Here is a 23782-nt window from a genome sequence, read left to right as displayed (position 1 = left end):
GCTTCACCTTCGTCAACGATCATACCACGCATAACTCACCGGTTCTCGTCCGATCACCGAAGTTAAGATGCGTTGGGCGTGGATAGTACTTAGATGGGTGACCGCTTGGGAACTCCACGTGTTGTTGGCTTACACCTTTTTTTTTCTTGCCTCTTATTACCTTTTTGTCCGTTCTGAGAATTATTTTCTCTGCGATTTCCTCTGTTTTCGGTATCAAAGGGCGAAAAGGGGTTAGCAGCGTTCGCTGCGTCCACGACAAAGAGGCACGCCAGCATTGGCGCACTAATTTTATTTCATCGCTTCGTCTTGTACCTGACTGAAAAGCATTCGCGTCCTGCCGTGATCCACTCGAAACCAGGAGAACGTCACAAGTGCGCGCAACAAGGAGACAACGCACCACAAACAACACGTTGGCAGCTTTACATAACAAAAGCAACATCTGTAGCTTCACCTTCGTCAACGATCATACCACGCATAACTCACCGGTTCTCGTCCGATCACCGAAGTTAAGATGCGTTGGGCGTGGATAGTACTTAGATGGGTGACCGCTTGGGAACTCGACGTGTTGTTGGCTTACACCTTTTTTTTTCTTGCCTCTTATTACCTTTTTGTCCGTTCTGAGAATTATTTTCTCTGCGATTTCCTCTGTTTTCGGTATCGAAGGGCGAAAAGGGGTTAGCAGCGTTCGCTGCGTCCACGACAAAGAGGCACGCCAGCATTGGCGCACTAATTTTATTTCATCGCTTCGTCTTGTACCTGACTGAAAAGCATTCGCGTCCTGCCGTGATCCACTCGAAACCAGGAGAACGTCACAAGTGCGCGCAACAAGGAGACAACGCACCACAAACAACACGTTGGCAGCTTTACATAACAAAAGCAACATCTGTAGCTTCACCTTCGTCAACGATCATACCACGCATAACTCACCGGTTCTCGTCCGATCACCGAAGTTAAGATGCGTTGGGCGTGGATAGTACTTAGATGGGTGACCGCTTGGGAACTCCACGTGTTGTTGGCTTACACCTTTTTTTTTCTTGCCTCTTATTACCTTTTTGTCCGTTCTGAGAATTATTTTCTCTGCGATTTCCTCTGTTTTCGGTATCAAAGGGCGAAAAGGGGTTAGCAGCGTTCGCTGCGTCCACGACAAAGAGGCACGCCAGCATTGGCGCACTAATTTTATTTCATCGCTTCGTCTTGTACCTGACTGAAAAGCATTCGCGTCCTGCCGTGATCCACTCGAAACCAGGAGAACGTCACAAGTGCGCGCAACAAGGAGACAACGCACCACAAACAACACGTTGGCAGCTTTACATAACAAAAGCAACATCTGTAGCTTCACCTTCGTCAACGATCATACCACGCATAACTCACCGGTTCTCGTCCGATCACCGAAGTTAAGATGCGTTGGGCGTGGATAGTACTTAGATGGGTGACCGCTTGGGAACTCCACGTGTTGTTGGCTTACACCTTTTTTTTTCTTGCCTCTTATTACCTTTTTGTCCGTTCTGAGAATTATTTTCTCTGCGATTTCCTCTGTTTTCGGTATCAAAGGGCGAAAAGGGGTTAGCAGCGTTCGCTGCGTCCACGACAAAGAGGCACGCCAGCATTGGCGCACTAATTTTATTTCATCGCTTCGTCTTGTACCTGACTGAAAAGCATTCGCGTCCTGCCGTGATCCACTCGAAACCAGGAGAACGTCACAAGTGCGCGCAACAAGGAGACAACGCACCACAAACAACACGTTGGCAGCTTTACATAACAAAAGCAACATCTGTAGCTTCACCTTCGTCAACGATCATACCACGCATAACTCACCGGTTCTCGTCCGATCACCGAAGTTAAGATGCGTTGGGCGTGGATAGTACTTAGATGGGTGACCGCTTGGGAACTCCACGTGTTGTTGGCTTACACCTTTTTTTTTCTTGCCTCTTATTACCTTTTTGTCCGTTCTGAGAATTATTTTCTCTGCGATTTCCTCTGTTTTCGGTATCAAAGGGCGAAAAGGGGTTAGCAGCGTTCGCTGCGTCCACGACAAAGAGGCACGCCAGCATTGGCGCACTAATTTTATTTCATCGCTTCGTCTTGTACCTGACTGAAAAGCATTCGCGTCCTGCCGTGATCCACTCGAAACCAGGAGAACGTCACAAGTGCGCGCAACAAGGAGACAACGCACCACAAACAACACGTTGGCAGCTTTACATAACAAAAGCAACATCTGTAGCTTCACCTTCGTCAACGATCATACCACGCATAACTCACCGGTTCTCGTCCGATCACCGAAGTTAAGATGCGTTGGGCGTGGATAGTACTTAGATGGGTGACCGCTTGGGAACTCGACGTGTTGTTGGCTTACACCTTTTTTTTTCTTGCCTCTTATTACCTTTTTGTCCGTTCTGAGAATTATTTTCTCTGCGATTTCCTCTGTTTTCGGTATCGAAGGGCGAAAAGGGGTTAGCAGCGTTCGCTGCGTCCACGACAAAGAGGCACGCCAGCATTGGCGCACTAATTTTATTTCATCGCTTCGTCTTGTACCTGACTGAAAAGCATTCGCGTCCTGCCGTGATCCACTCGAAACCAGGAGAACGTCACAAGTGCGCGCAACAAGGAGACAACGCACCACAAACAACACGTTGGCAGCTTTACATAACAAAAGCAACATCTGTAGCTTCACCTTCGTCAACGATCATACCACGCATAACTCACCGGTTCTCGTCCGATCACCGAAGTTAAGATGCGTTGGGCGTGGATAGTACTTAGATGGGTGACCGCTTGGGAACTCGACGTGTTGTTGGCTTACACCTTTTTTTTTCTTGCCTCTTATTACCTTTTTGTCCGTTCTGAGAATTATTTTCTCTGCGATTTCCTCTGTTTTCGGTATCGAAGGGCGAAAAGGGGTTAGCAGCGTTCGCTGCGTCCACGACAAAGAGGCACGCCAGCATTGGCGCACTAATTTTATTTCATCGCTTCGTCTTGTACCTGACTGAAAAGCATTCGCGTCCTGCCGTGATCCACTCGAAACCAGGAGAACGTCACAAGTGCGCGCAACAAGGAGACAACGCACCACAAACAACACGTTGGCAGCTTTACATAACAAAAGCAACATCTGTAGCTTCACCTTCGTCAACGATCATACCACGCATAACTCACCGGTTCTCGTCCGATCACCGAAGTTAAGATGCGTTGGGCGTGGATAGTACTTAGATGGGTGACCGCTTGGGAACTCCACGTGTTGTTGGCTTACACCTTTTTTTTTCTTGCCTCTTATTACCTTTTTGTCCGTTCTGAGAATTATTTTCTCTGCGATTTCCTCTGTTTTCGGTATCAAAGGGCGAAAAGGGGTTAGCAGCGTTCGCTGCGTCCACGACAAAGAGGCACGCCAGCATTGGCGCACTAATTTTATTTCATCGCTTCGTCTTGTACCTGACTGAAAAGCATTCGCGTCCTGCCGTGATCCACTCGAAACCAGGAGAACGTCACAAGTGCGCGCAACAAGGAGACAACGCACCACAAACAACACGTTGGCAGCTTTACATAACAAAAGCAACATCTGTAGCTTCACCTTCGTCAACGATCATACCACGCATAACTCACCGGTTCTCGTCCGATCACCGAAGTTAAGATGCGTTGGGCGTGGATAGTACTTAGATGGGTGACCGCTTGGGAACTCGACGTGTTGTTGGCTTACACCTTTTTTTTTCTTGCCTCTTATTACCTTTTTGTCCGTTCTGAGAATTATTTTCTCTGCGATTTCCTCTGTTTTCGGTATCGAAGGGCGAAAAGGGGTTAGCAGCGTTCGCTGCGTCCACGACAAAGAGGCACGCCAGCATTGGCGCACTAATTTTATTTCATCGCTTCGTCTTGTACCTGACTGAAAAGCATTCGCGTCCTGCCGTGATCCACTCGAAACCAGGAGAACGTCACAAGTGCGCGCAACAAGGAGACAACGCACCACAAACAACACGTTGGCAGCTTTACATAACAAAAGCAACATCTGTAGCTTCACCTTCGTCAACGATCATACCACGCATAACTCACCGGTTCTCGTCCGATCACCGAAGTTAAGATGCGTTGGGCGTGGATAGTACTTAGATGGGTGACCGCTTGGGAACTCGACGTGTTGTTGGCTTACACCTTTTTTTTTCTTGCCTCTTATTACCTTTTTGTCCGTTCTGAGAATTATTTTCTCTGCGATTTCCTCTGTTTTCGGTATCGAAGGGCGAAAAGGGGTTAGCAGCGTTCGCTGCGTCCACGACAAAGAGGCACGCCAGCATTGGCGCACTAATTTTATTTCATCGCTTCGTCTTGTACCTGACTGAAAAGCATTCGCGTCCTGCCGTGATCCACTCGAAACCAGGAGAACGTCACAAGTGCGCGCAACAAGGAGACAACGCACCACAAACAACACGTTGGCAGCTTTACATAACAAAAGCAACATCTGTAGCTTCACCTTCGTCAACGATCATACCACGCATAACTCACCGGTTCTCGTCCGATCACCGAAGTTAAGATGCGTTGGGCGTGGATAGTACTTAGATGGGTGACCGCTTGGGAACTCCACGTGTTGTTGGCTTACACCTTTTTTTTTCTTGCCTCTTATTACCTTTTTGTCCGTTCTGAGAATTATTTTCTCTGCGATTTCCTCTGTTTTCGGTATCAAAGGGCGAAAAGGGGTTAGCAGCGTTCGCTGCGTCCACGACAAAGAGGCACGCCAGCATTGGCGCACTAATTTTATTTCATCGCTTCGTCTTGTACCTGACTGAAAAGCATTCGCGTCCTGCCGTGATCCACTCGAAACCAGGAGAACGTCACAAGTGCGCGCAACAAGGAGACAACGCACCACAAACAACACGTTGGCAGCTTTACATAACAAAAGCAACATCTGTAGCTTCACCTTCGTCAACGATCATACCACGCATAACTCACCGGTTCTCGTCCGATCACCGAAGTTAAGATGCGTTGGGCGTGGATAGTACTTAGATGGGTGACCGCTTGGGAACTCCACGTGTTGTTGGCTTACACCTTTTTTTTTCTTGCCTCTTATTACCTTTTTGTCCGTTCTGAGAATTATTTTCTCTGCGATTTCCTCTGTTTTCGGTATCAAAGGGCGAAAAGGGGTTAGCAGCGTTCGCTGCGTCCACGACAAAGAGGCACGCCAGCATTGGCGCACTAATTTTATTTCATCGCTTCGTCTTGTACCTGACTGAAAAGCATTCGCGTCCTGCCGTGATCCACTCGAAACCAGGAGAACGTCACAAGTGCGCGCAACAAGGAGACAACGCACCACAAACAACACGTTGGCAGCTTTACATAACAAAAGCAACATCTGTAGCTTCACCTTCGTCAACGATCATACCACGCATAACTCACCGGTTCTCGTCCGATCACCGAAGTTAAGATGCGTTGGGCGTGGATAGTACTTAGATGGGTGACCGCTTGGGAACTCCACGTGTTGTTGGCTTACACCTTTTTTTTTCTTGCCTCTTATTACCTTTTTGTCCGTTCTGAGAATTATTTTCTCTGCGATTTCCTCTGTTTTCGGTATCAAAGGGCGAAAAGGGGTTAGCAGCGTTCGCTGCGTCCACGACAAAGAGGCACGCCAGCATTGGCGCACTAATTTTATTTCATCGCTTCGTCTTGTACCTGACTGAAAAGCATTCGCGTCCTGCCGTGATCCACTCGAAACCAGGAGAACGTCACAAGTGCGCGCAACAAGGAGACAACGCACCACAAACAACACGTTGGCAGCTTTACATAACAAAAGCAACATCTGTAGCTTCACCTTCGTCAACGATCATACCACGCATAACTCACCGGTTCTCGTCCGATCACCGAAGTTAAGATGCGTTGGGCGTGGATAGTACTTAGATGGGTGACCGCTTGGGAACTCCACGTGTTGTTGGCTTACACCTTTTTTTTTCTTGCCTCTTATTACCTTTTTGTCCGTTCTGAGAATTATTTTCTCTGCGATTTCCTCTGTTTTCGGTATCAAAGGGCGAAAAGGGGTTAGCAGCGTTCGCTGCGTCCACGACAAAGAGGCACGCCAGCATTGGCGCACTAATTTTATTTCATCGCTTCGTCTTGTACCTGACTGAAAAGCATTCGCGTCCTGCCGTGATCCACTCGAAACCAGGAGAACGTCACAAGTGCGCGCAACAAGGAGACAACGCACCACAAACAACACGTTGGCAGCTTTACATAACAAAAGCAACATCTGTAGCTTCACCTTCGTCAACGATCATACCACGCATAACTCACCGGTTCTCGTCCGATCACCGAAGTTAAGATGCGTTGGGCGTGGATAGTACTTAGATGGGTGACCGCTTGGGAACTCCACGTGTTGTTGGCTTACACCTTTTTTTTTCTTGCCTCTTATTACCTTTTTGTCCGTTCTGAGAATTATTTTCTCTGCGATTTCCTCTGTTTTCGGTATCAAAGGGCGAAAAGGGGTTAGCAGCGTTCGCTGCGTCCACGACAAAGAGGCACGCCAGCATTGGCGCACTAATTTTATTTCATCGCTTCGTCTTGTACCTGACTGAAAAGCATTCGCGTCCTGCCGTGATCCACTCGAAACCAGGAGAACGTCACAAGTGCGCGCAACAAGGAGACAACGCACCACAAACAACACGTTGGCAGCTTTACATAACAAAAGCAACATCTGTAGCTTCACCTTCGTCAACGATCATACCACGCATAACTCACCGGTTCTCGTCCGATCACCGAAGTTAAGATGCGTTGGGCGTGGATAGTACTTAGATGGGTGACCGCTTGGGAACTCCACGTGTTGTTGGCTTACACCTTTTTTTTTCTTGCCTCTTATTACCTTTTTGTCCGTTCTGAGAATTATTTTCTCTGCGATTTCCTCTGTTTTCGGTATCAAAGGGCGAAAAGGGGTTAGCAGCGTTCGCTGCGTCCACGACAAAGAGGCACGCCAGCATTGGCGCACTAATTTTATTTCATCGCTTCGTCTTGTACCTGACTGAAAAGCATTCGCGTCCTGCCGTGATCCACTCGAAACCAGGAGAACGTCACAAGTGCGCGCAACAAGGAGACAACGCACCACAAACAACACGTTGGCAGCTTTACATAACAAAAGCAACATCTGTAGCTTCACCTTCGTCAACGATCATACCACGCATAACTCACCGGTTCTCGTCCGATCACCGAAGTTAAGATGCGTTGGGCGTGGATAGTACTTAGATGGGTGACCGCTTGGGAACTCGACGTGTTGTTGGCTTACACCTTTTTTTTTCTTGCCTCTTATTACCTTTTTGTCCGTTCTGAGAATTATTTTCTCTGCGATTTCCTCTGTTTTCGGTATCGAAGGGCGAAAAGGGGTTAGCAGCGTTCGCTGCGTCCACGACAAAGAGGCACGCCAGCATTGGCGCACTAATTTTATTTCATCGCTTCGTCTTGTACCTGACTGAAAAGCATTCGCGTCCTGCCGTGATCCACTCGAAACCAGGAGAACGTCACAAGTGCGCGCAACAAGGAGACAACGCACCACAAACAACACGTTGGCAGCTTTACATAACAAAAGCAACATCTGTAGCTTCACCTTCGTCAACGATCATACCACGCATAACTCACCGGTTCTCGTCCGATCACCGAAGTTAAGATGCGTTGGGCGTGGATAGTACTTAGATGGGTGACCGCTTGGGAACTCGACGTGTTGTTGGCTTACACCTTTTTTTTTCTTGCCTCTTATTACCTTTTTGTCCGTTCTGAGAATTATTTTCTCTGCGATTTCCTCTGTTTTCGGTATCGAAGGGCGAAAAGGGGTTAGCAGCGTTCGCTGCGTCCACGACAAAGAGGCACGCCAGCATTGGCGCACTAATTTTATTTCATCGCTTCGTCTTGTACCTGACTGAAAAGCATTCGCGTCCTGCCGTGATCCACTCGAAACCAGGAGAACGTCACAAGTGCGCGCAACAAGGAGACAACGCACCACAAACAACACGTTGGCAGCTTTACATAACAAAAGCAACATCTGTAGCTTCACCTTCGTCAACGATCATACCACGCATAACTCACCGGTTCTCGTCCGATCACCGAAGTTAAGATGCGTTGGGCGTGGATAGTACTTAGATGGGTGACCGCTTGGGAACTCCACGTGTTGTTGGCTTACACCTTTTTTTTTCTTGCCTCTTATTACCTTTTTGTCCGTTCTGAGAATTATTTTCTCTGCGATTTCCTCTGTTTTCGGTATCAAAGGGCGAAAAGGGGTTAGCAGCGTTCGCTGCGTCCACGACAAAGAGGCACGCCAGCATTGGCGCACTAATTTTATTTCATCGCTTCGTCTTGTACCTGACTGAAAAGCATTCGCGTCCTGCCGTGATCCACTCGAAACCAGGAGAACGTCACAAGTGCGCGCAACAAGGAGACAACGCACCACAAACAACACGTTGGCAGCTTTACATAACAAAAGCAACATCTGTAGCTTCACCTTCGTCAACGATCATACCACGCATAACTCACCGGTTCTCGTCCGATCACCGAAGTTAAGATGCGTTGGGCGTGGATAGTACTTAGATGGGTGACCGCTTGGGAACTCGACGTGTTGTTGGCTTACACCTTTTTTTTTCTTGCCTCTTATTACCTTTTTGTCCGTTCTGAGAATTATTTTCTCTGCGATTTCCTCTGTTTTCGGTATCGAAGGGCGAAAAGGGGTTAGCAGCGTTCGCTGCGTCCACGACAAAGAGGCACGCCAGCATTGGCGCACTAATTTTATTTCATCGCTTCGTCTTGTACCTGACTGAAAAGCATTCGCGTCCTGCCGTGATCCACTCGAAACCAGGAGAACGTCACAAGTGCGCGCAACAAGGAGACAACGCACCACAAACAACACGTTGGCAGCTTTACATAACAAAAGCAACATCTGTAGCTTCACCTTCGTCAACGATCATACCACGCATAACTCACCGGTTCTCGTCCGATCACCGAAGTTAAGATGCGTTGGGCGTGGATAGTACTTAGATGGGTGACCGCTTGGGAACTCGACGTGTTGTTGGCTTACACCTTTTTTTTTCTTGCCTCTTATTACCTTTTTGTCCGTTCTGAGAATTATTTTCTCTGCGATTTCCTCTGTTTTCGGTATCGAAGGGCGAAAAGGGGTTAGCAGCGTTCGCTGCGTCCACGACAAAGAGGCACGCCAGCATTGGCGCACTAATTTTATTTCATCGCTTCGTCTTGTACCTGACTGAAAAGCATTCGCGTCCTGCCGTGATCCACTCGAAACCAGGAGAACGTCACAAGTGCGCGCAACAAGGAGACAACGCACCACAAACAACACGTTGGCAGCTTTACATAACAAAAGCAACATCTGTAGCTTCACCTTCGTCAACGATCATACCACGCATAACTCACCGGTTCTCGTCCGATCACCGAAGTTAAGATGCGTTGGGCGTGGATAGTACTTAGATGGGTGACCGCTTGGGAACTCCACGTGTTGTTGGCTTACACCTTTTTTTTTCTTGCCTCTTATTACCTTTTTGTCCGTTCTGAGAATTATTTTCTCTGCGATTTCCTCTGTTTTCGGTATCAAAGGGCGAAAAGGGGTTAGCAGCGTTCGCTGCGTCCACGACAAAGAGGCACGCCAGCATTGGCGCACTAATTTTATTTCATCGCTTCGTCTTGTACCTGACTGAAAAGCATTCGCGTCCTGCCGTGATCCACTCGAAACCAGGAGAACGTCACAAGTGCGCGCAACAAGGAGACAACGCACCACAAACAACACGTTGGCAGCTTTACATAACAAAAGCAACATCTGTAGCTTCACCTTCGTCAACGATCATACCACGCATAACTCACCGGTTCTCGTCCGATCACCGAAGTTAAGATGCGTTGGGCGTGGATAGTACTTAGATGGGTGACCGCTTGGGAACTCGACGTGTTGTTGGCTTACACCTTTTTTTTTCTTGCCTCTTATTACCTTTTTGTCCGTTCTGAGAATTATTTTCTCTGCGATTTCCTCTGTTTTCGGTATCGAAGGGCGAAAAGGGGTTAGCAGCGTTCGCTGCGTCCACGACAAAGAGGCACGCCAGCATTGGCGCACTAATTTTATTTCATCGCTTCGTCTTGTACCTGACTGAAAAGCATTCGCGTCCTGCCGTGATCCACTCGAAACCAGGAGAACGTCACAAGTGCGCGCAACAAGGAGACAACGCACCACAAACAACACGTTGGCAGCTTTACATAACAAAAGCAACATCTGTAGCTTCACCTTCGTCAACGATCATACCACGCATAACTCACCGGTTCTCGTCCGATCACCGAAGTTAAGATGCGTTGGGCGTGGATAGTACTTAGATGGGTGACCGCTTGGGAACTCCACGTGTTGTTGGCTTACACCTTTTTTTTTCTTGCCTCTTATTACCTTTTTGTCCGTTCTGAGAATTATTTTCTCTGCGATTTCCTCTGTTTTCGGTATCAAAGGGCGAAAAGGGGTTAGCAGCGTTCGCTGCGTCCACGACAAAGAGGCACGCCAGCATTGGCGCACTAATTTTATTTCATCGCTTCGTCTTGTACCTGACTGAAAAGCATTCGCGTCCTGCCGTGATCCACTCGAAACCAGGAGAACGTCACAAGTGCGCGCAACAAGGAGACAACGCACCACAAACAACACGTTGGCAGCTTTACATAACAAAAGCAACATCTGTAGCTTCACCTTCGTCAACGATCATACCACGCATAACTCACCGGTTCTCGTCCGATCACCGAAGTTAAGATGCGTTGGGCGTGGATAGTACTTAGATGGGTGACCGCTTGGGAACTCGACGTGTTGTTGGCTTACACCTTTTTTTTTCTTGCCTCTTATTACCTTTTTGTCCGTTCTGAGAATTATTTTCTCTGCGATTTCCTCTGTTTTCGGTATCGAAGGGCGAAAAGGGGTTAGCAGCGTTCGCTGCGTCCACGACAAAGAGGCACGCCAGCATTGGCGCACTAATTTTATTTCATCGCTTCGTCTTGTACCTGACTGAAAAGCATTCGCGTCCTGCCGTGATCCACTCGAAACCAGGAGAACGTCACAAGTGCGCGCAACAAGGAGACAACGCACCACAAACAACACGTTGGCAGCTTTACATAACAAAAGCAACATCTGTAGCTTCACCTTCGTCAACGATCATACCACGCATAACTCACCGGTTCTCGTCCGATCACCGAAGTTAAGATGCGTTGGGCGTGGATAGTACTTAGATGGGTGACCGCTTGGGAACTCGACGTGTTGTTGGCTTACACCTTTTTTTTTCTTGCCTCTTATTACCTTTTTGTCCGTTCTGAGAATTATTTTCTCTGCGATTTCCTCTGTTTTCGGTATCGAAGGGCGAAAAGGGGTTAGCAGCGTTCGCTGCGTCCACGACAAAGAGGCACGCCAGCATTGGCGCACTAATTTTATTTCATCGCTTCGTCTTGTACCTGACTGAAAAGCATTCGCGTCCTGCCGTGATCCACTCGAAACCAGGAGAACGTCACAAGTGCGCGCAACAAGGAGACAACGCACCACAAACAACACGTTGGCAGCTTTACATAACAAAAGCAACATCTGTAGCTTCACCTTCGTCAACGATCATACCACGCATAACTCACCGGTTCTCGTCCGATCACCGAAGTTAAGATGCGTTGGGCGTGGATAGTACTTAGATGGGTGACCGCTTGGGAACTCCACGTGTTGTTGGCTTACACCTTTTTTTTTCTTGCCTCTTATTACCTTTTTGTCCGTTCTGAGAATTATTTTCTCTGCGATTTCCTCTGTTTTCGGTATCAAAGGGCGAAAAGGGGTTAGCAGCGTTCGCTGCGTCCACGACAAAGAGGCACGCCAGCATTGGCGCACTAATTTTATTTCATCGCTTCGTCTTGTACCTGACTGAAAAGCATTCGCGTCCTGCCGTGATCCACTCGAAACCAGGAGAACGTCACAAGTGCGCGCAACAAGGAGACAACGCACCACAAACAACACGTTGGCAGCTTTACATAACAAAAGCAACATCTGTAGCTTCACCTTCGTCAACGATCATACCACGCATAACTCACCGGTTCTCGTCCGATCACCGAAGTTAAGATGCGTTGGGCGTGGATAGTACTTAGATGGGTGACCGCTTGGGAACTCCACGTGTTGTTGGCTTACACCTTTTTTTTTCTTGCCTCTTATTACCTTTTTGTCCGTTCTGAGAATTATTTTCTCTGCGATTTCCTCTGTTTTCGGTATCAAAGGGCGAAAAGGGGTTAGCAGCGTTCGCTGCGTCCACGACAAAGAGGCACGCCAGCATTGGCGCACTAATTTTATTTCATCGCTTCGTCTTGTACCTGACTGAAAAGCATTCGCGTCCTGCCGTGATCCACTCGAAACCAGGAGAACGTCACAAGTGCGCGCAACAAGGAGACAACGCACCACAAACAACACGTTGGCAGCTTTACATAACAAAAGCAACATCTGTAGCTTCACCTTCGTCAACGATCATACCACGCATAACTCACCGGTTCTCGTCCGATCACCGAAGTTAAGATGCGTTGGGCGTGGATAGTACTTAGATGGGTGACCGCTTGGGAACTCCACGTGTTGTTGGCTTACACCTTTTTTTTTCTTGCCTCTTATTACCTTTTTGTCCGTTCTGAGAATTATTTTCTCTGCGATTTCCTCTGTTTTCGGTATCAAAGGGCGAAAAGGGGTTAGCAGCGTTCGCTGCGTCCACGACAAAGAGGCACGCCAGCATTGGCGCACTAATTTTATTTCATCGCTTCGTCTTGTACCTGACTGAAAAGCATTCGCGTCCTGCCGTGATCCACTCGAAACCAGGAGAACGTCACAAGTGCGCGCAACAAGGAGACAACGCACCACAAACAACACGTTGGCAGCTTTACATAACAAAAGCAACATCTGTAGCTTCACCTTCGTCAACGATCATACCACGCATAACTCACCGGTTCTCGTCCGATCACCGAAGTTAAGATGCGTTGGGCGTGGATAGTACTTAGATGGGTGACCGCTTGGGAACTCCACGTGTTGTTGGCTTACACCTTTTTTTTTCTTGCCTCTTATTACCTTTTTGTCCGTTCTGAGAATTATTTTCTCTGCGATTTCCTCTGTTTTCGGTATCAAAGGGCGAAAAGGGGTTAGCAGCGTTCGCTGCGTCCACGACAAAGAGGCACGCCAGCATTGGCGCACTAATTTTATTTCATCGCTTCGTCTTGTACCTGACTGAAAAGCATTCGCGTCCTGCCGTGATCCACTCGAAACCAGGAGAACGTCACAAGTGCGCGCAACAAGGAGACAACGCACCACAAACAACACGTTGGCAGCTTTACATAACAAAAGCAACATCTGTAGCTTCACCTTCGTCAACGATCATACCACGCATAACTCACCGGTTCTCGTCCGATCACCGAAGTTAAGATGCGTTGGGCGTGGATAGTACTTAGATGGGTGACCGCTTGGGAACTCCACGTGTTGTTGGCTTACACCTTTTTTTTTCTTGCCTCTTATTACCTTTTTGTCCGTTCTGAGAATTATTTTCTCTGCGATTTCCTCTGTTTTCGGTATCAAAGGGCGAAAAGGGGTTAGCAGCGTTCGCTGCGTCCACGACAAAGAGGCACGCCAGCATTGGCGCACTAATTTTATTTCATCGCTTCGTCTTGTACCTGACTGAAAAGCATTCGCGTCCTGCCGTGATCCACTCGAAACCAGGAGAACGTCACAAGTGCGCGCAACAAGGAGACAACGCACCACAAACAACACGTTGGCAGCTTTACATAACAAAAGCAACATCTGTAGCTTCACCTTCGTCAACGATCATACCACGCATAACTCACCGGTTCTCGTCCGATCACCGAAGTTAAGATGCGTTGGGCGTGGATAGTACTTAGATGGGTGACCGCTTGGGAACTCGACGTGTTGTTGGCTTACACCTTTTTTTTTCTTGCCTCTTATTACCTTTTTGTCCGTTCTGAGAATTATTTTCTCTGCGATTTCCTCTGTTTTCGGTATCGAAGGGCGAAAAGGGGTTAGCAGCGTTCGCTGCGTCCACGACAAAGAGGCACGCCAGCATTGGCGCACTAATTTTATTTCATCGCTTCGTCTTGTACCTGACTGAAAAGCATTCGCGTCCTGCCGTGATCCACTCGAAACCAGGAGAACGTCACAAGTGCGCGCAACAAGGAGACAACGCACCACAAACAACACGTTGGCAGCTTTACATAACAAAAGCAACATCTGTAGCTTCACCTTCGTCAACGATCATACCACGCATAACTCACCGGTTCTCGTCCGATCACCGAAGTTAAGATGCGTTGGGCGTGGATAGTACTTAGATGGGTGACCGCTTGGGAACTCCACGTGTTGTTGGCTTACACCTTTTTTTTTCTTGCCTCTTATTACCTTTTTGTCCGTTCTGAGAATTATTTTCTCTGCGATTTCCTCTGTTTTCGGTATCAAAGGGCGAAAAGGGGTTAGCAGCGTTCGCTGCGTCCACGACAAAGAGGCACGCCAGCATTGGCGCACTAATTTTATTTCATCGCTTCGTCTTGTACCTGACTGAAAAGCATTCGCGTCCTGCCGTGATCCACTCGAAACCAGGAGAACGTCACAAGTGCGCGCAACAAGGAGACAACGCACCACAAACAACACGTTGGCAGCTTTACATAACAAAAGCAACATCTGTAGCTTCACCTTCGTCAACGATCATACCACGCATAACTCACCGGTTCTCGTCCGATCACCGAAGTTAAGATGCGTTGGGCGTGGATAGTACTTAGATGGGTGACCGCTTGGGAACTCGACGTGTTGTTGGCTTACACCTTTTTTTTTCTTGCCTCTTATTACCTTTTTGTCCGTTCTGAGAATTATTTTCTCTGCGATTTCCTCTGTTTTCGGTATCGAAGGGCGAAAAGGGGTTAGCAGCGTTCGCTGCGTCCACGACAAAGAGGCACGCCAGCATTGGCGCACTAATTTTATTTCATCGCTTCGTCTTGTACCTGACTGAAAAGCATTCGCGTCCTGCCGTGATCCACTCGAAACCAGGAGAACGTCACAAGTGCGCGCAACAAGGAGACAACGCACCACAAACAACACGTTGGCAGCTTTACATAACAAAAGCAACATCTGTAGCTTCACCTTCGTCAACGATCATACCACGCATAACTCACCGGTTCTCGTCCGATCACCGAAGTTAAGATGCGTTGGGCGTGGATAGTACTTAGATGGGTGACCGCTTGGGAACTCCACGTGTTGTTGGCTTACACCTTTTTTTTTCTTGCCTCTTATTACCTTTTTGTCCGTTCTGAGAATTATTTTCTCTGCGATTTCCTCTGTTTTCGGTATCGAAGGGCGAAAAGGGGTTAGCAGCGTTCGCTGCGTCCACGACAAAGAGGCACGCCAGCATTGGCGCACTAATTTTATTTCATCGCTTCGTCTTGTACCTGACTGAAAAGCATTCGCGTCCTGCCGTGATCCACTCGAAACCAGGAGAACGTCACAAGTGCGCGCAACAAGGAGACAACGCACCACAAACAACACGTTGGCAGCTTTACATAACAAAAGCAACATCTGTAGCTTCACCTTCGTCAACGATCATACCACGCATAACTCACCGGTTCTCGTCCGATCACCGAAGTTAAGATGCGTTGGGCGTGGATAGTACTTAGATGGGTGACCGCTTGGGAACTCCACGTGTTGTTGGCTTACACCTTTTTTTTTCTTGCCTCTTATTACCTTTTTGTCCGTTCTGAGAATTATTTTCTCTGCGATTTCCTCTGTTTTCGGTATCAAAGGGCGAAAAGGGGTTAGCAGCGTTCGCTGCGTCCACGACAAAGAGGCACGCCAGCATTGGCGCACTAATTTTATTTCATCGCTTCGTCTTGTACCTGACTGAAAAGCATTCGCGTCCTGCCGTGATCCACTCGAAACCAGGAGAACGTCACAAGTGCGCGCAACAAGGAGACAACGCACCACAAACAACACGTTGGCAGCTTTACATAACAAAAGCAACATCTGTAGCTTCACCTTCGTCAACGATCATACCACGCGTCAGTCCGGTCCCAACCCTCGTAGGGTACGGACATCCCTTGCGAGGGACTGATAAAACTACCTGCGACCAAGTGCCTTAGACCGCACGGAAAACCACGCCGCGAACGCACGCGAAACAACGAACCCGCAACATTCGTGTCAACTTAGTATCAATCAAGTGGTATCAGTGTCAGTGTCAGTGTCACATAAACGTGACCAAATATACTTCTCAAACTCAAGATGCGGGACTCCAGGTCCTGGACCCATTAACCACGAGGAGGTCGACCGCCGGAACTAAAACCAAAATACACATTATACCACCGAGTCAAGCAAAGGAAATTATGAAGCAGGTGAAGCAAGCCTCCCTAAATTCAAAAACACGCCCCAAAAAACAAACAAGGCCAGATACCGAATCCGAAATGGATACAGACTCTAAAGTGGCAAACGTGCCGACATCGAACTCCTTCGCGTTATTGTCAAACGCGCCAGAGTCCCCGCCTGAACCTCCAACGAAGGAGAGAACCCCGCCTATAGTTCTAAACGGAACCCCAGCGGATATCAATGTATTTATCAGTGAACTAACTAAAATAACCAAGAAGTTTCAACTGAAGTACACTGGAAGAACCACCCAGATACACACCACTACCCCAAAGGACCACCAACAAGTTGCAGCAATGCTAAAGCAGAAAAATATCGAATTCCATACGTACGGGCTCAAATCTGAGCTCAAGAGGAAGTATGTAATCAGAGGCCTCCCGTCCACCTTCCAACCATGCGATATCCAAAAGGACATTGAAAGCCAACCCATGACCATGACCGTGAAACCCATCACCATCCACCAGATGACGAAAACACTGGAGGATGGTACTAGAAAACCGCTCCCACTTTTCATACTACTCACCCGATCAGACATAACGCTAAACCACCTAAGGACTGTAAGCTCAGTCCTTTACCATAAGTGTACATACGAAAAGTACCTACAAAGAGCATCAATCACACAGTGCTACAGATGCCAACATTTTGGACACTCCAGCGCGCACTGCAACCTAAAACAAAGGTGCGTCAGATGCGGTAAGGACCATGACGCAAAGCAATGCGATCGCGCAAGCACCCAAATTAGGTGCGCAAACTGTAACCAGCAACACGTTGCCAGCTACAGGCAATGCCCAGCGAGGCAAAATTATGTAGAAAAAAAATCCAGCAGACCCACGGGCCCGCACAACCCGGCAATCGCCCATCCTCTTCAACAATATAGAAGAAGGACGGACAACTTCTCCTACGCGGAAGCAGCTAGGAACCAGATGCGCACCCCGCACCAACCAGTCAACCCTCCGCCTGCCGTAAACCCTCCGAAACCAACCAGGCAAGACCCCCCGCGACCTCCGCCTGGACACCCATCGGAGCTCCAAGGACTATTCGAGGAACTAAACAGCAGGTATAGATAAAGCAAAGGCCATTCTGAAATACAGCCACATTTTCGAGCAGAGCGATCCCTAAACGAACCCAACCCCCTACACTAATGATTTACAACCTACAAGGCATCCGCAAACATGCACTCGACCTCCAACACATACTACACACAAACGACACTGACCTGGCAGTTATAACCGAAACCTTATTCTACCCATCCTCAAAACTAACCATCAAAGGATACAATATAATCAGATTCGATCGCCCTACACATGGCGGGGGCGTTGCACTTTTAATAAAAAAACAAATCGCACACCTACAATCCACCCCCCCACCCACCAAAAACAAATCAATAGAAACAGTATCGGCCAAAATTAAAATCAACAATCGCACAATCACACTAATAGGCATCTACAACCCCCCGACCTCCCACCTCACCACACAAGACCTCCGAACACTACTGGGAAACACCCCTACCATCCTGGCAGGTGACTTCAATGCCAGACACCAACTCTGGCACTGTAAGACTAAAAATCGCAATGGATCAGCCATCTGCGATCTCATCACAAATCACCCAATCACCATCTCCGCCCCCACCCACCCCACTTACATCCCCTCCACCCCAAATCGCTCCCCAAGCACCATAGACTTCATCATAACAAATAAAAAGCACATAGTAACAAACCCTCGCACCATCACCGCTGGCCCCTCCGATCACGTACCTGTCATATACGACCTACCGGCCATCCCTCCCCCCCTCACTGTCGCACTCACCAGGCCAGACTATAGCCGCGTAAAATGGTCAGAATACAAAACATTCATAAACGAAGCCATTCCAAACGCCAAACCCATACTCCACTGTCCTGAAGATATTGAGCACGAAGCATCCCGCTTTACCAATATCATCTCCGAAGCCGCAAAACACACAATCCCGCACAAACAGATCCGAATACACCAACCAAAACTGCCGGCTTACATCATCGACCTAATCAGGAGGAAGAATCGGTTAAGGGCACTCTGGCAAACCCACAGAACCAATGGACTCAAAACAGTTCTAAACCGGTACAGCAAAAAAGTAACGCATCTCCTCACCACCTGGCGTAATACTAACTTGTTGCACTAGCTTGATGAATCTGGAGATATTGTTTCTATAAACACCTTTTTAATGTTTGTAGCCTCCGTTGCGTCTTCTATTGACTCTGTCTCTTCGAATTTGACTACAAGTTACAATATTGTGTAGTTAGAAGGTCCATATGGTAGTGAAATATTGTCGAAAGTTTCTCCGAGTAGAAACAATGCTTCCTCTGTTTCTCGACTGAGAAGTTACAATCTTTATCCTTTTTACAGATTGAGGTGTTAGATTAAGGCAATTACTGCCTTGTCGTCAAATAGGTCCAAAGAACATTCCATGAATCACGAATACAACTCCCAAAGTGATTAACCAATGAATTCAGCACGAACTGGGCGATCCCAGATCGGGCGATCCCGATTCTTTATCTCTTCTGAACACAGTGTGATATCAATCACCGATGACCCGTTCCACCTCCTACATGTCGGCTTGTCCCATTCGTTCATACATACTAAGCTACATTCACTCATTATCTCTGTAATTATCCTGCCTCTTACATCTGATTTACTTGACCACGCGTAGTCCGTTGCGTTAAAGTCACCCAAAATAATTATGTTCCTCCCACCTCTAGATATTAGGCTCCTTACCCTATCCCAGTACCCCATAAACTCCTTTCTGCTGCAGTTTGGCGAGCAATACCCTACCAAATAAGCCATATCTTCCACCTGTACCACTATTATTCCCTTTTCTTGCTCTAGCACCTTAACCTTTAACCCAACTTCCTTATTAACTAACACTGCCGCTTTATTGTCTGCGCTCCTAAACCATATTCCCGCTCCTTCAGTTGCTGTTTCCGTTATACATACAATCCCTATCTTCTTGTGTACCGTATGGGTCATTAATAGCTCCTGTGCTGCCCTGCTGTTATTTACATTCGTCAGGATGACTTTATATCTCTCTGTCTCCATAATTGTAACTTCCCATGATTTCTTCCATGATACTCCTTACCTCCCGCAGGTTCCTTAGCGCTCCTACGGATTCCCTATCAATGTCTATATCATTGTTTGAGTCATTCATTTCCTCTGTTCTTTTCTCTTTCGTGATTCCCTTCTTTTCTTCTTTGTCCTCTATGATTTTCCTTTCATCATTCCTTTTGTTAATGTGAATTTCCTTCCTGCATTGTGTATTGATGTGACCCCACATCCCACATCTCCCACATCTGTATATTGAATTGGGCAATATCCTAACCCTATTCTTCGTTCAGCCTATCCTTATGCCTTCTCCTTCTTGCAGTATCGTCGCTATCCTATCTGAAAGCCTGACGAACGCGACTTTTTCCTGCCATGGCTCAGTTATGATTCTTTGCACGACTATCTGTTCCTCCTCCTCATCTTCACATTCCACGCTCTTCCTTATTGCTTCCACTATGTCATTCTTTTCAATTAAGGGATCTAAGCCTCTTATTTTGGCCGTCACCCTATTCCCTAGGACCCTTATGGTCTTGTTGTCCTCCGCATCCATGGATTCCCACCCATTTTTAATCGAGTATACTTTCTATGATATTTTTTTTGTTTCTTGTTTTTCCTTTTTATAGACACAAATATTTAAGGTGTTTTACTGTTAGTTTATTGATATATTTTAGGCTGGAGTCATCCAGTCTAATGTTTTTGTCATATGCTATTCTTTTGTTGAAATATTTTCTGTTGTATAAGCAGATTAGTGATTGATTGGATGGGATTTGGATAAGGCCTTTTTGGTCTAGGTGTATGAAGGATTCAGGGGGTTGTGACCTGTTTGGATGGTTTTCATATGGTATTGAGGGTTTGGATAGGATTGCGAGTATATATGGCTGTTAGTTTCTCTTAAGTGTTTGTTAGCTCAGTGTTTTTTTATGGTTTTTATAATGTATAAGTCTAGTCGTATTATTTTTGCTTTACTGTACAGTTTGATGTTGCTTATTGTTTTTATGTACTTGGATTCGGGTGCTTTGTACATGGTGATGCATATTCTAAGGCACTTTCTTTCGAATAGTCGGGAGTTATTCTATTTGGTTTGCGCTGATGTTGAACCACATTTGGCAGCCGTAAGTGAGGATTGGTCGGATTAGGAACTTGTAACAGAGTATCTTGACTTTTTTGTTCATGTATTTAGAGTGGAATAGGCGTTTATTGATCAGATATGCGCATTTTGCTTTTTGTAAGTGTGTTGTGATGTGATGGTTGTAGTTTAGATTGAAGTCTAAGTGTACGCCTAAGTATCGTACTGCGTTTTCGTGGGAGATTTCTATGGCTAGGTTTTGGTTGTCTGTTATTCTGAATTTTGTGGCATATTCCTTTATGTTGTGACTTGTGTAGGAGATGCTTCAGATACTCGGTTTGAATAGGATAGTTGGATTTGACAAAAGTATCTTGGAGTTGCGATTGTTTTTTCACATTCGCCTGGGTTATGTTTTTGGTCGCATTTAACGCATCTATATTCTAAGTTAGTGATGTATGATATCTCATACAACAATTGCCAAGATGCATGCCTGGTTTTTTAGAATAATTATCCCAATATTATCTTGTTTAATGTCTTTTGCCAGGTTCATTTCTCTGAGAGCAGATGTTGCGATCCTTCTATTCTTACCTGCCAGCAGTTAAAGCATTTCATTCGAACGTGTTTATTATTATTACTAATTACTTTTATACTATTTAAAAGTAGTAATGACTAACACAAAAAATTTGTCTGGTTTTTACTTCCAACAAAGACTTTACACCATGTTCTTTAGAATTAGTTCTGGTTGACGAACTTAAAATGTCAAATAATTTATCAAAATGATCAATGAATTCTACTGTTCGCCGACTTCATTTGGAAGTAAACGGTTAAGCAGTAGTGTGTACATACCTGCAGCTACATGGTTACCAAATACTTGTACAGCATATTTGACTTTAATTTTGAAAAAGTTATTCATTGTTTGCTATCTCGGTTATAAAATTGAACAATATGCGAGCACGAAGCAATTTTATCATTAATTTCAAAATTATGTTTTAATCAATTGTTTCGTGTAGCTTTTATTAAGTGTAGCGTGTCAAACATATAAATCATATTCTGTTCATTAACCGAAAAAGTGGAATTTTGGATGGATATTCCTAAATCACGGGACAACTGTACAAAATTAGAGACGCCATGCACTGTAATTAGTGCATGCACTATAGAATGAACTGAGAAGCGCCATCGCATTGTATAGAACACTAGAACTCGTTTATTTTGACACCTAGACACTTAGAAGCGCCACCCTGTTGCATCGATCTGTAGAAATTACATATTTTGTAGTATAGAAGCTGATAAACAGTATTTTGGTGTATAGAAATTTACAATGTATTTACTTTGAAACATTGAACTGAGAAGCGCCAACGCGTTGTATACAACTTTAGAACCCAATTACTTAGAAGTGCCATTGTGCACCATAAGCACCGTAACATGTTATTAGGACATGCAGACTCCACGAAACAAAAGTAAATTGGCATTTTCCAATTACTTGCAATACTACTTGTCATTATAAGTAAATCATTCTTTGCAGTTTTGGATGTCTGGTAAGCTCTACAATTTTCGAAGCCAATTATTTCATCATGTGATACATTATAGAATAAGTGAGTCTTGAAATTAATTTCATCTGCACATAATAAGCAGTGATGCTCTAAGTATAAGTGAACAAGAATTGCCGCGCGTTGCGCAAAATCTTAATATATAATTTAAAATATGGGAGCTCTAAAGATGGAACAATAAAAATTGGACGCTTTAGGGATTAAGCATTCACGCTAGTTCTTTTTGGTTTGTTGGCTCGGTTCAATATTCGTCTTATTGCTCGCACTCGTGCTGTGGAAGTGTTTGGATGAGGTGTCCTCTTCTTCCAAGATCTTTGGGTGTTCTTAATGGGCTGGACTGTGCGTTTCGATATTGGTCTGTAGCTAGTTCTCTCATGAGGGGACTGATGACACTTAAATCTTGCTGAAAGATGCGATTGTTACTTTCTACGCCACATTTTCACTGGCCACCCAAAGGATCTCCTCGTTAGGTCACTCTTCGTTAAGGACTGTCCTTCTGCATTCTGTGGCCTAGTCTTGACGTTGCTAAAGTCATTGGGATTGTATTGATTGGCCTCTGTGGGTCATCAATCATCTGAGCTTCTGGTGTTTCTCTTTCAAAGCGTCCTTGTCGTTGTGCAGTGCTTCTTGGTTCAGAGGTCTTCCTGTAGAGTGCTTCCTCTCTTTTCAAGGATTTTTCCTTGATCATCTCCGAGTTGTTGCAGACCTCTTCTAGAGTGTCTTCTCAAACCGTTCTCATTTGTTTTTTGTGTTGAATCTTGCTTCTAGTCGCGTTTTGGTATAGAATTAGGGCTAGGAAAAATGTTAGCATTAAGAGGCGAATTCCCTCCAATGTTCAGTTCTCTGAATCTAAGTTAAATACTGTCATGTGGAATGGTGTAGATAAGATGCCATTAGATCTGAGCATTTTTCTAGCTCTCAGTGTTTCTCTATGAGGACCTGGATCTGCATTGTCAGATAGAGTTCTGATATCAAAGTTAGGTCAAGGTGAATCTCGTTGAAGTGTTCAGTTTTGTCTTCTTCAGTTGGGCTGTCCTATAGTCACGTTAATTTAGATCAAGGCTATTACATCCAATACTACCACTACTACATTATCTCCTTCGTTTACAACCATAGAATGTCTTCTTAGGCCTCGATCATCCGAATCCGTTTAGGCAAGGTCCCAGAGAGATTGCAAGGAAACGTGCGTGGCCCTTTTCGGCCGCTCATGTCACACCCACATGTCACCCACAGTTTAAGAAACTTTGATCTAATCCATGGAAAATCCTTGAGTGTTGGAGAATTCCAACAGGTTTTCAAGTGCTACGTCAGGTGGTATATTGCCCTAATTAATTGAGTTTTGAGCTGCATTGAGGTTCAACCGACTCTTGTTCTCCTAATTTATATAAACATAAACATACACGACATGAATTGAATCTTGGAATTTATATTTGAATGTTTCTCGATGTAGTAGTACATTTTCTGTTTGAACTGGATGTCCTTTTAAAAACTGAAATTGATTTTAAGATATACAGGATGTGCCATGATATGTGTATCATTTGGATGCAATCATTGAAGTAATGCTTTGCACTCGACTCCCTTTCGGACGTTGGCAATAGAAACTATTGCTAAAATTGCAATATTTTGATAGAAAATTTGAAAATGGAGTGTATTGCTAAAATTAGAAAATTGAAAGTAAAATTAGAAAACTGGAACTATTGCAATATTTTCTAAAATAACAATATT

General features: G+C 45.9%; 36 non-coding genes across 36 annotated transcripts; all 36 read left to right on the top strand.

Annotated features, from left to right (window-relative positions):
- Positions 1-11: 11 nt before the first annotated feature.
- On the top strand, positions 12-130 carry LOC143432070 (5S ribosomal RNA). The gene has a single exon (XR_013102884.1). It is a non-coding gene; the product is annotated as a 5S ribosomal RNA (ribosomal RNA).
- A 325-nt stretch (positions 131-455) lies between these two features.
- Positions 456-574, top strand: LOC143431975 (5S ribosomal RNA). Its single transcript, XR_013102822.1, has one exon. It is a non-coding gene; the product is annotated as a 5S ribosomal RNA (ribosomal RNA).
- A 325-nt stretch (positions 575-899) lies between these two features.
- Positions 900-1018, top strand: LOC143432069 (5S ribosomal RNA). The gene has a single exon (XR_013102883.1). It is a non-coding gene; the product is annotated as a 5S ribosomal RNA (ribosomal RNA).
- A 325-nt stretch (positions 1019-1343) lies between these two features.
- LOC143432067 (5S ribosomal RNA) lies at positions 1344-1462 on the top strand. The gene has a single exon (XR_013102881.1). It is a non-coding gene; the product is annotated as a 5S ribosomal RNA (ribosomal RNA).
- Positions 1463-1787: 325 nt separating this feature from the next.
- Positions 1788-1906, top strand: LOC143432066 (5S ribosomal RNA). The gene has a single exon (XR_013102880.1). It is a non-coding gene; the product is annotated as a 5S ribosomal RNA (ribosomal RNA).
- Positions 1907-2231: 325 nt separating this feature from the next.
- On the top strand, positions 2232-2350 carry LOC143431974 (5S ribosomal RNA). Its single transcript, XR_013102821.1, has one exon. It is a non-coding gene; the product is annotated as a 5S ribosomal RNA (ribosomal RNA).
- A 325-nt stretch (positions 2351-2675) lies between these two features.
- LOC143431973 (5S ribosomal RNA) lies at positions 2676-2794 on the top strand. The gene has a single exon (XR_013102820.1). It is a non-coding gene; the product is annotated as a 5S ribosomal RNA (ribosomal RNA).
- Positions 2795-3119: 325 nt separating this feature from the next.
- On the top strand, positions 3120-3238 carry LOC143432065 (5S ribosomal RNA). Its single transcript, XR_013102879.1, has one exon. It is a non-coding gene; the product is annotated as a 5S ribosomal RNA (ribosomal RNA).
- Positions 3239-3563: 325 nt separating this feature from the next.
- LOC143431972 (5S ribosomal RNA) lies at positions 3564-3682 on the top strand. Its single transcript, XR_013102819.1, has one exon. It is a non-coding gene; the product is annotated as a 5S ribosomal RNA (ribosomal RNA).
- A 325-nt stretch (positions 3683-4007) lies between these two features.
- LOC143431971 (5S ribosomal RNA) lies at positions 4008-4126 on the top strand. Its single transcript, XR_013102818.1, has one exon. It is a non-coding gene; the product is annotated as a 5S ribosomal RNA (ribosomal RNA).
- A 325-nt stretch (positions 4127-4451) lies between these two features.
- Positions 4452-4570, top strand: LOC143432064 (5S ribosomal RNA). Its single transcript, XR_013102878.1, has one exon. It is a non-coding gene; the product is annotated as a 5S ribosomal RNA (ribosomal RNA).
- A 325-nt stretch (positions 4571-4895) lies between these two features.
- LOC143432063 (5S ribosomal RNA) lies at positions 4896-5014 on the top strand. The gene has a single exon (XR_013102877.1). It is a non-coding gene; the product is annotated as a 5S ribosomal RNA (ribosomal RNA).
- A 325-nt stretch (positions 5015-5339) lies between these two features.
- Positions 5340-5458, top strand: LOC143432062 (5S ribosomal RNA). Its single transcript, XR_013102876.1, has one exon. It is a non-coding gene; the product is annotated as a 5S ribosomal RNA (ribosomal RNA).
- Positions 5459-5783: 325 nt separating this feature from the next.
- LOC143432061 (5S ribosomal RNA) lies at positions 5784-5902 on the top strand. The gene has a single exon (XR_013102875.1). It is a non-coding gene; the product is annotated as a 5S ribosomal RNA (ribosomal RNA).
- A 325-nt stretch (positions 5903-6227) lies between these two features.
- Positions 6228-6346, top strand: LOC143432060 (5S ribosomal RNA). The gene has a single exon (XR_013102874.1). It is a non-coding gene; the product is annotated as a 5S ribosomal RNA (ribosomal RNA).
- Positions 6347-6671: 325 nt separating this feature from the next.
- LOC143432058 (5S ribosomal RNA) lies at positions 6672-6790 on the top strand. The gene has a single exon (XR_013102873.1). It is a non-coding gene; the product is annotated as a 5S ribosomal RNA (ribosomal RNA).
- Positions 6791-7115: 325 nt separating this feature from the next.
- On the top strand, positions 7116-7234 carry LOC143431970 (5S ribosomal RNA). Its single transcript, XR_013102817.1, has one exon. It is a non-coding gene; the product is annotated as a 5S ribosomal RNA (ribosomal RNA).
- Positions 7235-7559: 325 nt separating this feature from the next.
- Positions 7560-7678, top strand: LOC143431968 (5S ribosomal RNA). Its single transcript, XR_013102815.1, has one exon. It is a non-coding gene; the product is annotated as a 5S ribosomal RNA (ribosomal RNA).
- Positions 7679-8003: 325 nt separating this feature from the next.
- LOC143432057 (5S ribosomal RNA) lies at positions 8004-8122 on the top strand. Its single transcript, XR_013102872.1, has one exon. It is a non-coding gene; the product is annotated as a 5S ribosomal RNA (ribosomal RNA).
- A 325-nt stretch (positions 8123-8447) lies between these two features.
- LOC143431967 (5S ribosomal RNA) lies at positions 8448-8566 on the top strand. The gene has a single exon (XR_013102814.1). It is a non-coding gene; the product is annotated as a 5S ribosomal RNA (ribosomal RNA).
- A 325-nt stretch (positions 8567-8891) lies between these two features.
- Positions 8892-9010, top strand: LOC143431966 (5S ribosomal RNA). The gene has a single exon (XR_013102813.1). It is a non-coding gene; the product is annotated as a 5S ribosomal RNA (ribosomal RNA).
- A 325-nt stretch (positions 9011-9335) lies between these two features.
- Positions 9336-9454, top strand: LOC143432055 (5S ribosomal RNA). Its single transcript, XR_013102870.1, has one exon. It is a non-coding gene; the product is annotated as a 5S ribosomal RNA (ribosomal RNA).
- A 325-nt stretch (positions 9455-9779) lies between these two features.
- On the top strand, positions 9780-9898 carry LOC143431965 (5S ribosomal RNA). The gene has a single exon (XR_013102812.1). It is a non-coding gene; the product is annotated as a 5S ribosomal RNA (ribosomal RNA).
- A 325-nt stretch (positions 9899-10223) lies between these two features.
- LOC143432054 (5S ribosomal RNA) lies at positions 10224-10342 on the top strand. The gene has a single exon (XR_013102869.1). It is a non-coding gene; the product is annotated as a 5S ribosomal RNA (ribosomal RNA).
- Positions 10343-10667: 325 nt separating this feature from the next.
- LOC143431964 (5S ribosomal RNA) lies at positions 10668-10786 on the top strand. The gene has a single exon (XR_013102811.1). It is a non-coding gene; the product is annotated as a 5S ribosomal RNA (ribosomal RNA).
- Positions 10787-11111: 325 nt separating this feature from the next.
- On the top strand, positions 11112-11230 carry LOC143431963 (5S ribosomal RNA). Its single transcript, XR_013102810.1, has one exon. It is a non-coding gene; the product is annotated as a 5S ribosomal RNA (ribosomal RNA).
- Positions 11231-11555: 325 nt separating this feature from the next.
- LOC143432053 (5S ribosomal RNA) lies at positions 11556-11674 on the top strand. The gene has a single exon (XR_013102868.1). It is a non-coding gene; the product is annotated as a 5S ribosomal RNA (ribosomal RNA).
- A 325-nt stretch (positions 11675-11999) lies between these two features.
- On the top strand, positions 12000-12118 carry LOC143432052 (5S ribosomal RNA). The gene has a single exon (XR_013102867.1). It is a non-coding gene; the product is annotated as a 5S ribosomal RNA (ribosomal RNA).
- A 325-nt stretch (positions 12119-12443) lies between these two features.
- LOC143432051 (5S ribosomal RNA) lies at positions 12444-12562 on the top strand. The gene has a single exon (XR_013102866.1). It is a non-coding gene; the product is annotated as a 5S ribosomal RNA (ribosomal RNA).
- A 325-nt stretch (positions 12563-12887) lies between these two features.
- Positions 12888-13006, top strand: LOC143432050 (5S ribosomal RNA). Its single transcript, XR_013102865.1, has one exon. It is a non-coding gene; the product is annotated as a 5S ribosomal RNA (ribosomal RNA).
- Positions 13007-13331: 325 nt separating this feature from the next.
- LOC143432049 (5S ribosomal RNA) lies at positions 13332-13450 on the top strand. The gene has a single exon (XR_013102864.1). It is a non-coding gene; the product is annotated as a 5S ribosomal RNA (ribosomal RNA).
- A 325-nt stretch (positions 13451-13775) lies between these two features.
- Positions 13776-13894, top strand: LOC143431962 (5S ribosomal RNA). The gene has a single exon (XR_013102809.1). It is a non-coding gene; the product is annotated as a 5S ribosomal RNA (ribosomal RNA).
- Positions 13895-14219: 325 nt separating this feature from the next.
- LOC143432048 (5S ribosomal RNA) lies at positions 14220-14338 on the top strand. Its single transcript, XR_013102863.1, has one exon. It is a non-coding gene; the product is annotated as a 5S ribosomal RNA (ribosomal RNA).
- Positions 14339-14663: 325 nt separating this feature from the next.
- Positions 14664-14782, top strand: LOC143431961 (5S ribosomal RNA). Its single transcript, XR_013102808.1, has one exon. It is a non-coding gene; the product is annotated as a 5S ribosomal RNA (ribosomal RNA).
- Positions 14783-15107: 325 nt separating this feature from the next.
- LOC143432047 (5S ribosomal RNA) lies at positions 15108-15226 on the top strand. Its single transcript, XR_013102862.1, has one exon. It is a non-coding gene; the product is annotated as a 5S ribosomal RNA (ribosomal RNA).
- Positions 15227-15551: 325 nt separating this feature from the next.
- Positions 15552-15670, top strand: LOC143432046 (5S ribosomal RNA). Its single transcript, XR_013102861.1, has one exon. It is a non-coding gene; the product is annotated as a 5S ribosomal RNA (ribosomal RNA).
- The last annotated feature ends 8112 nt before the right edge of the window (positions 15671-23782 follow it).

The sequence above is a fragment of the Xylocopa sonorina genome, unplaced genomic scaffold (assembly GCF_050948175.1).
Source record: "Xylocopa sonorina isolate GNS202 unplaced genomic scaffold, iyXylSono1_principal scaffold0014, whole genome shotgun sequence".
NCBI lineage: Eukaryota > Metazoa > Arthropoda > Insecta > Hymenoptera > Apidae > Xylocopa > Xylocopa sonorina.
This window is presented reverse-complemented; position numbering and strand designations above follow the sequence as displayed.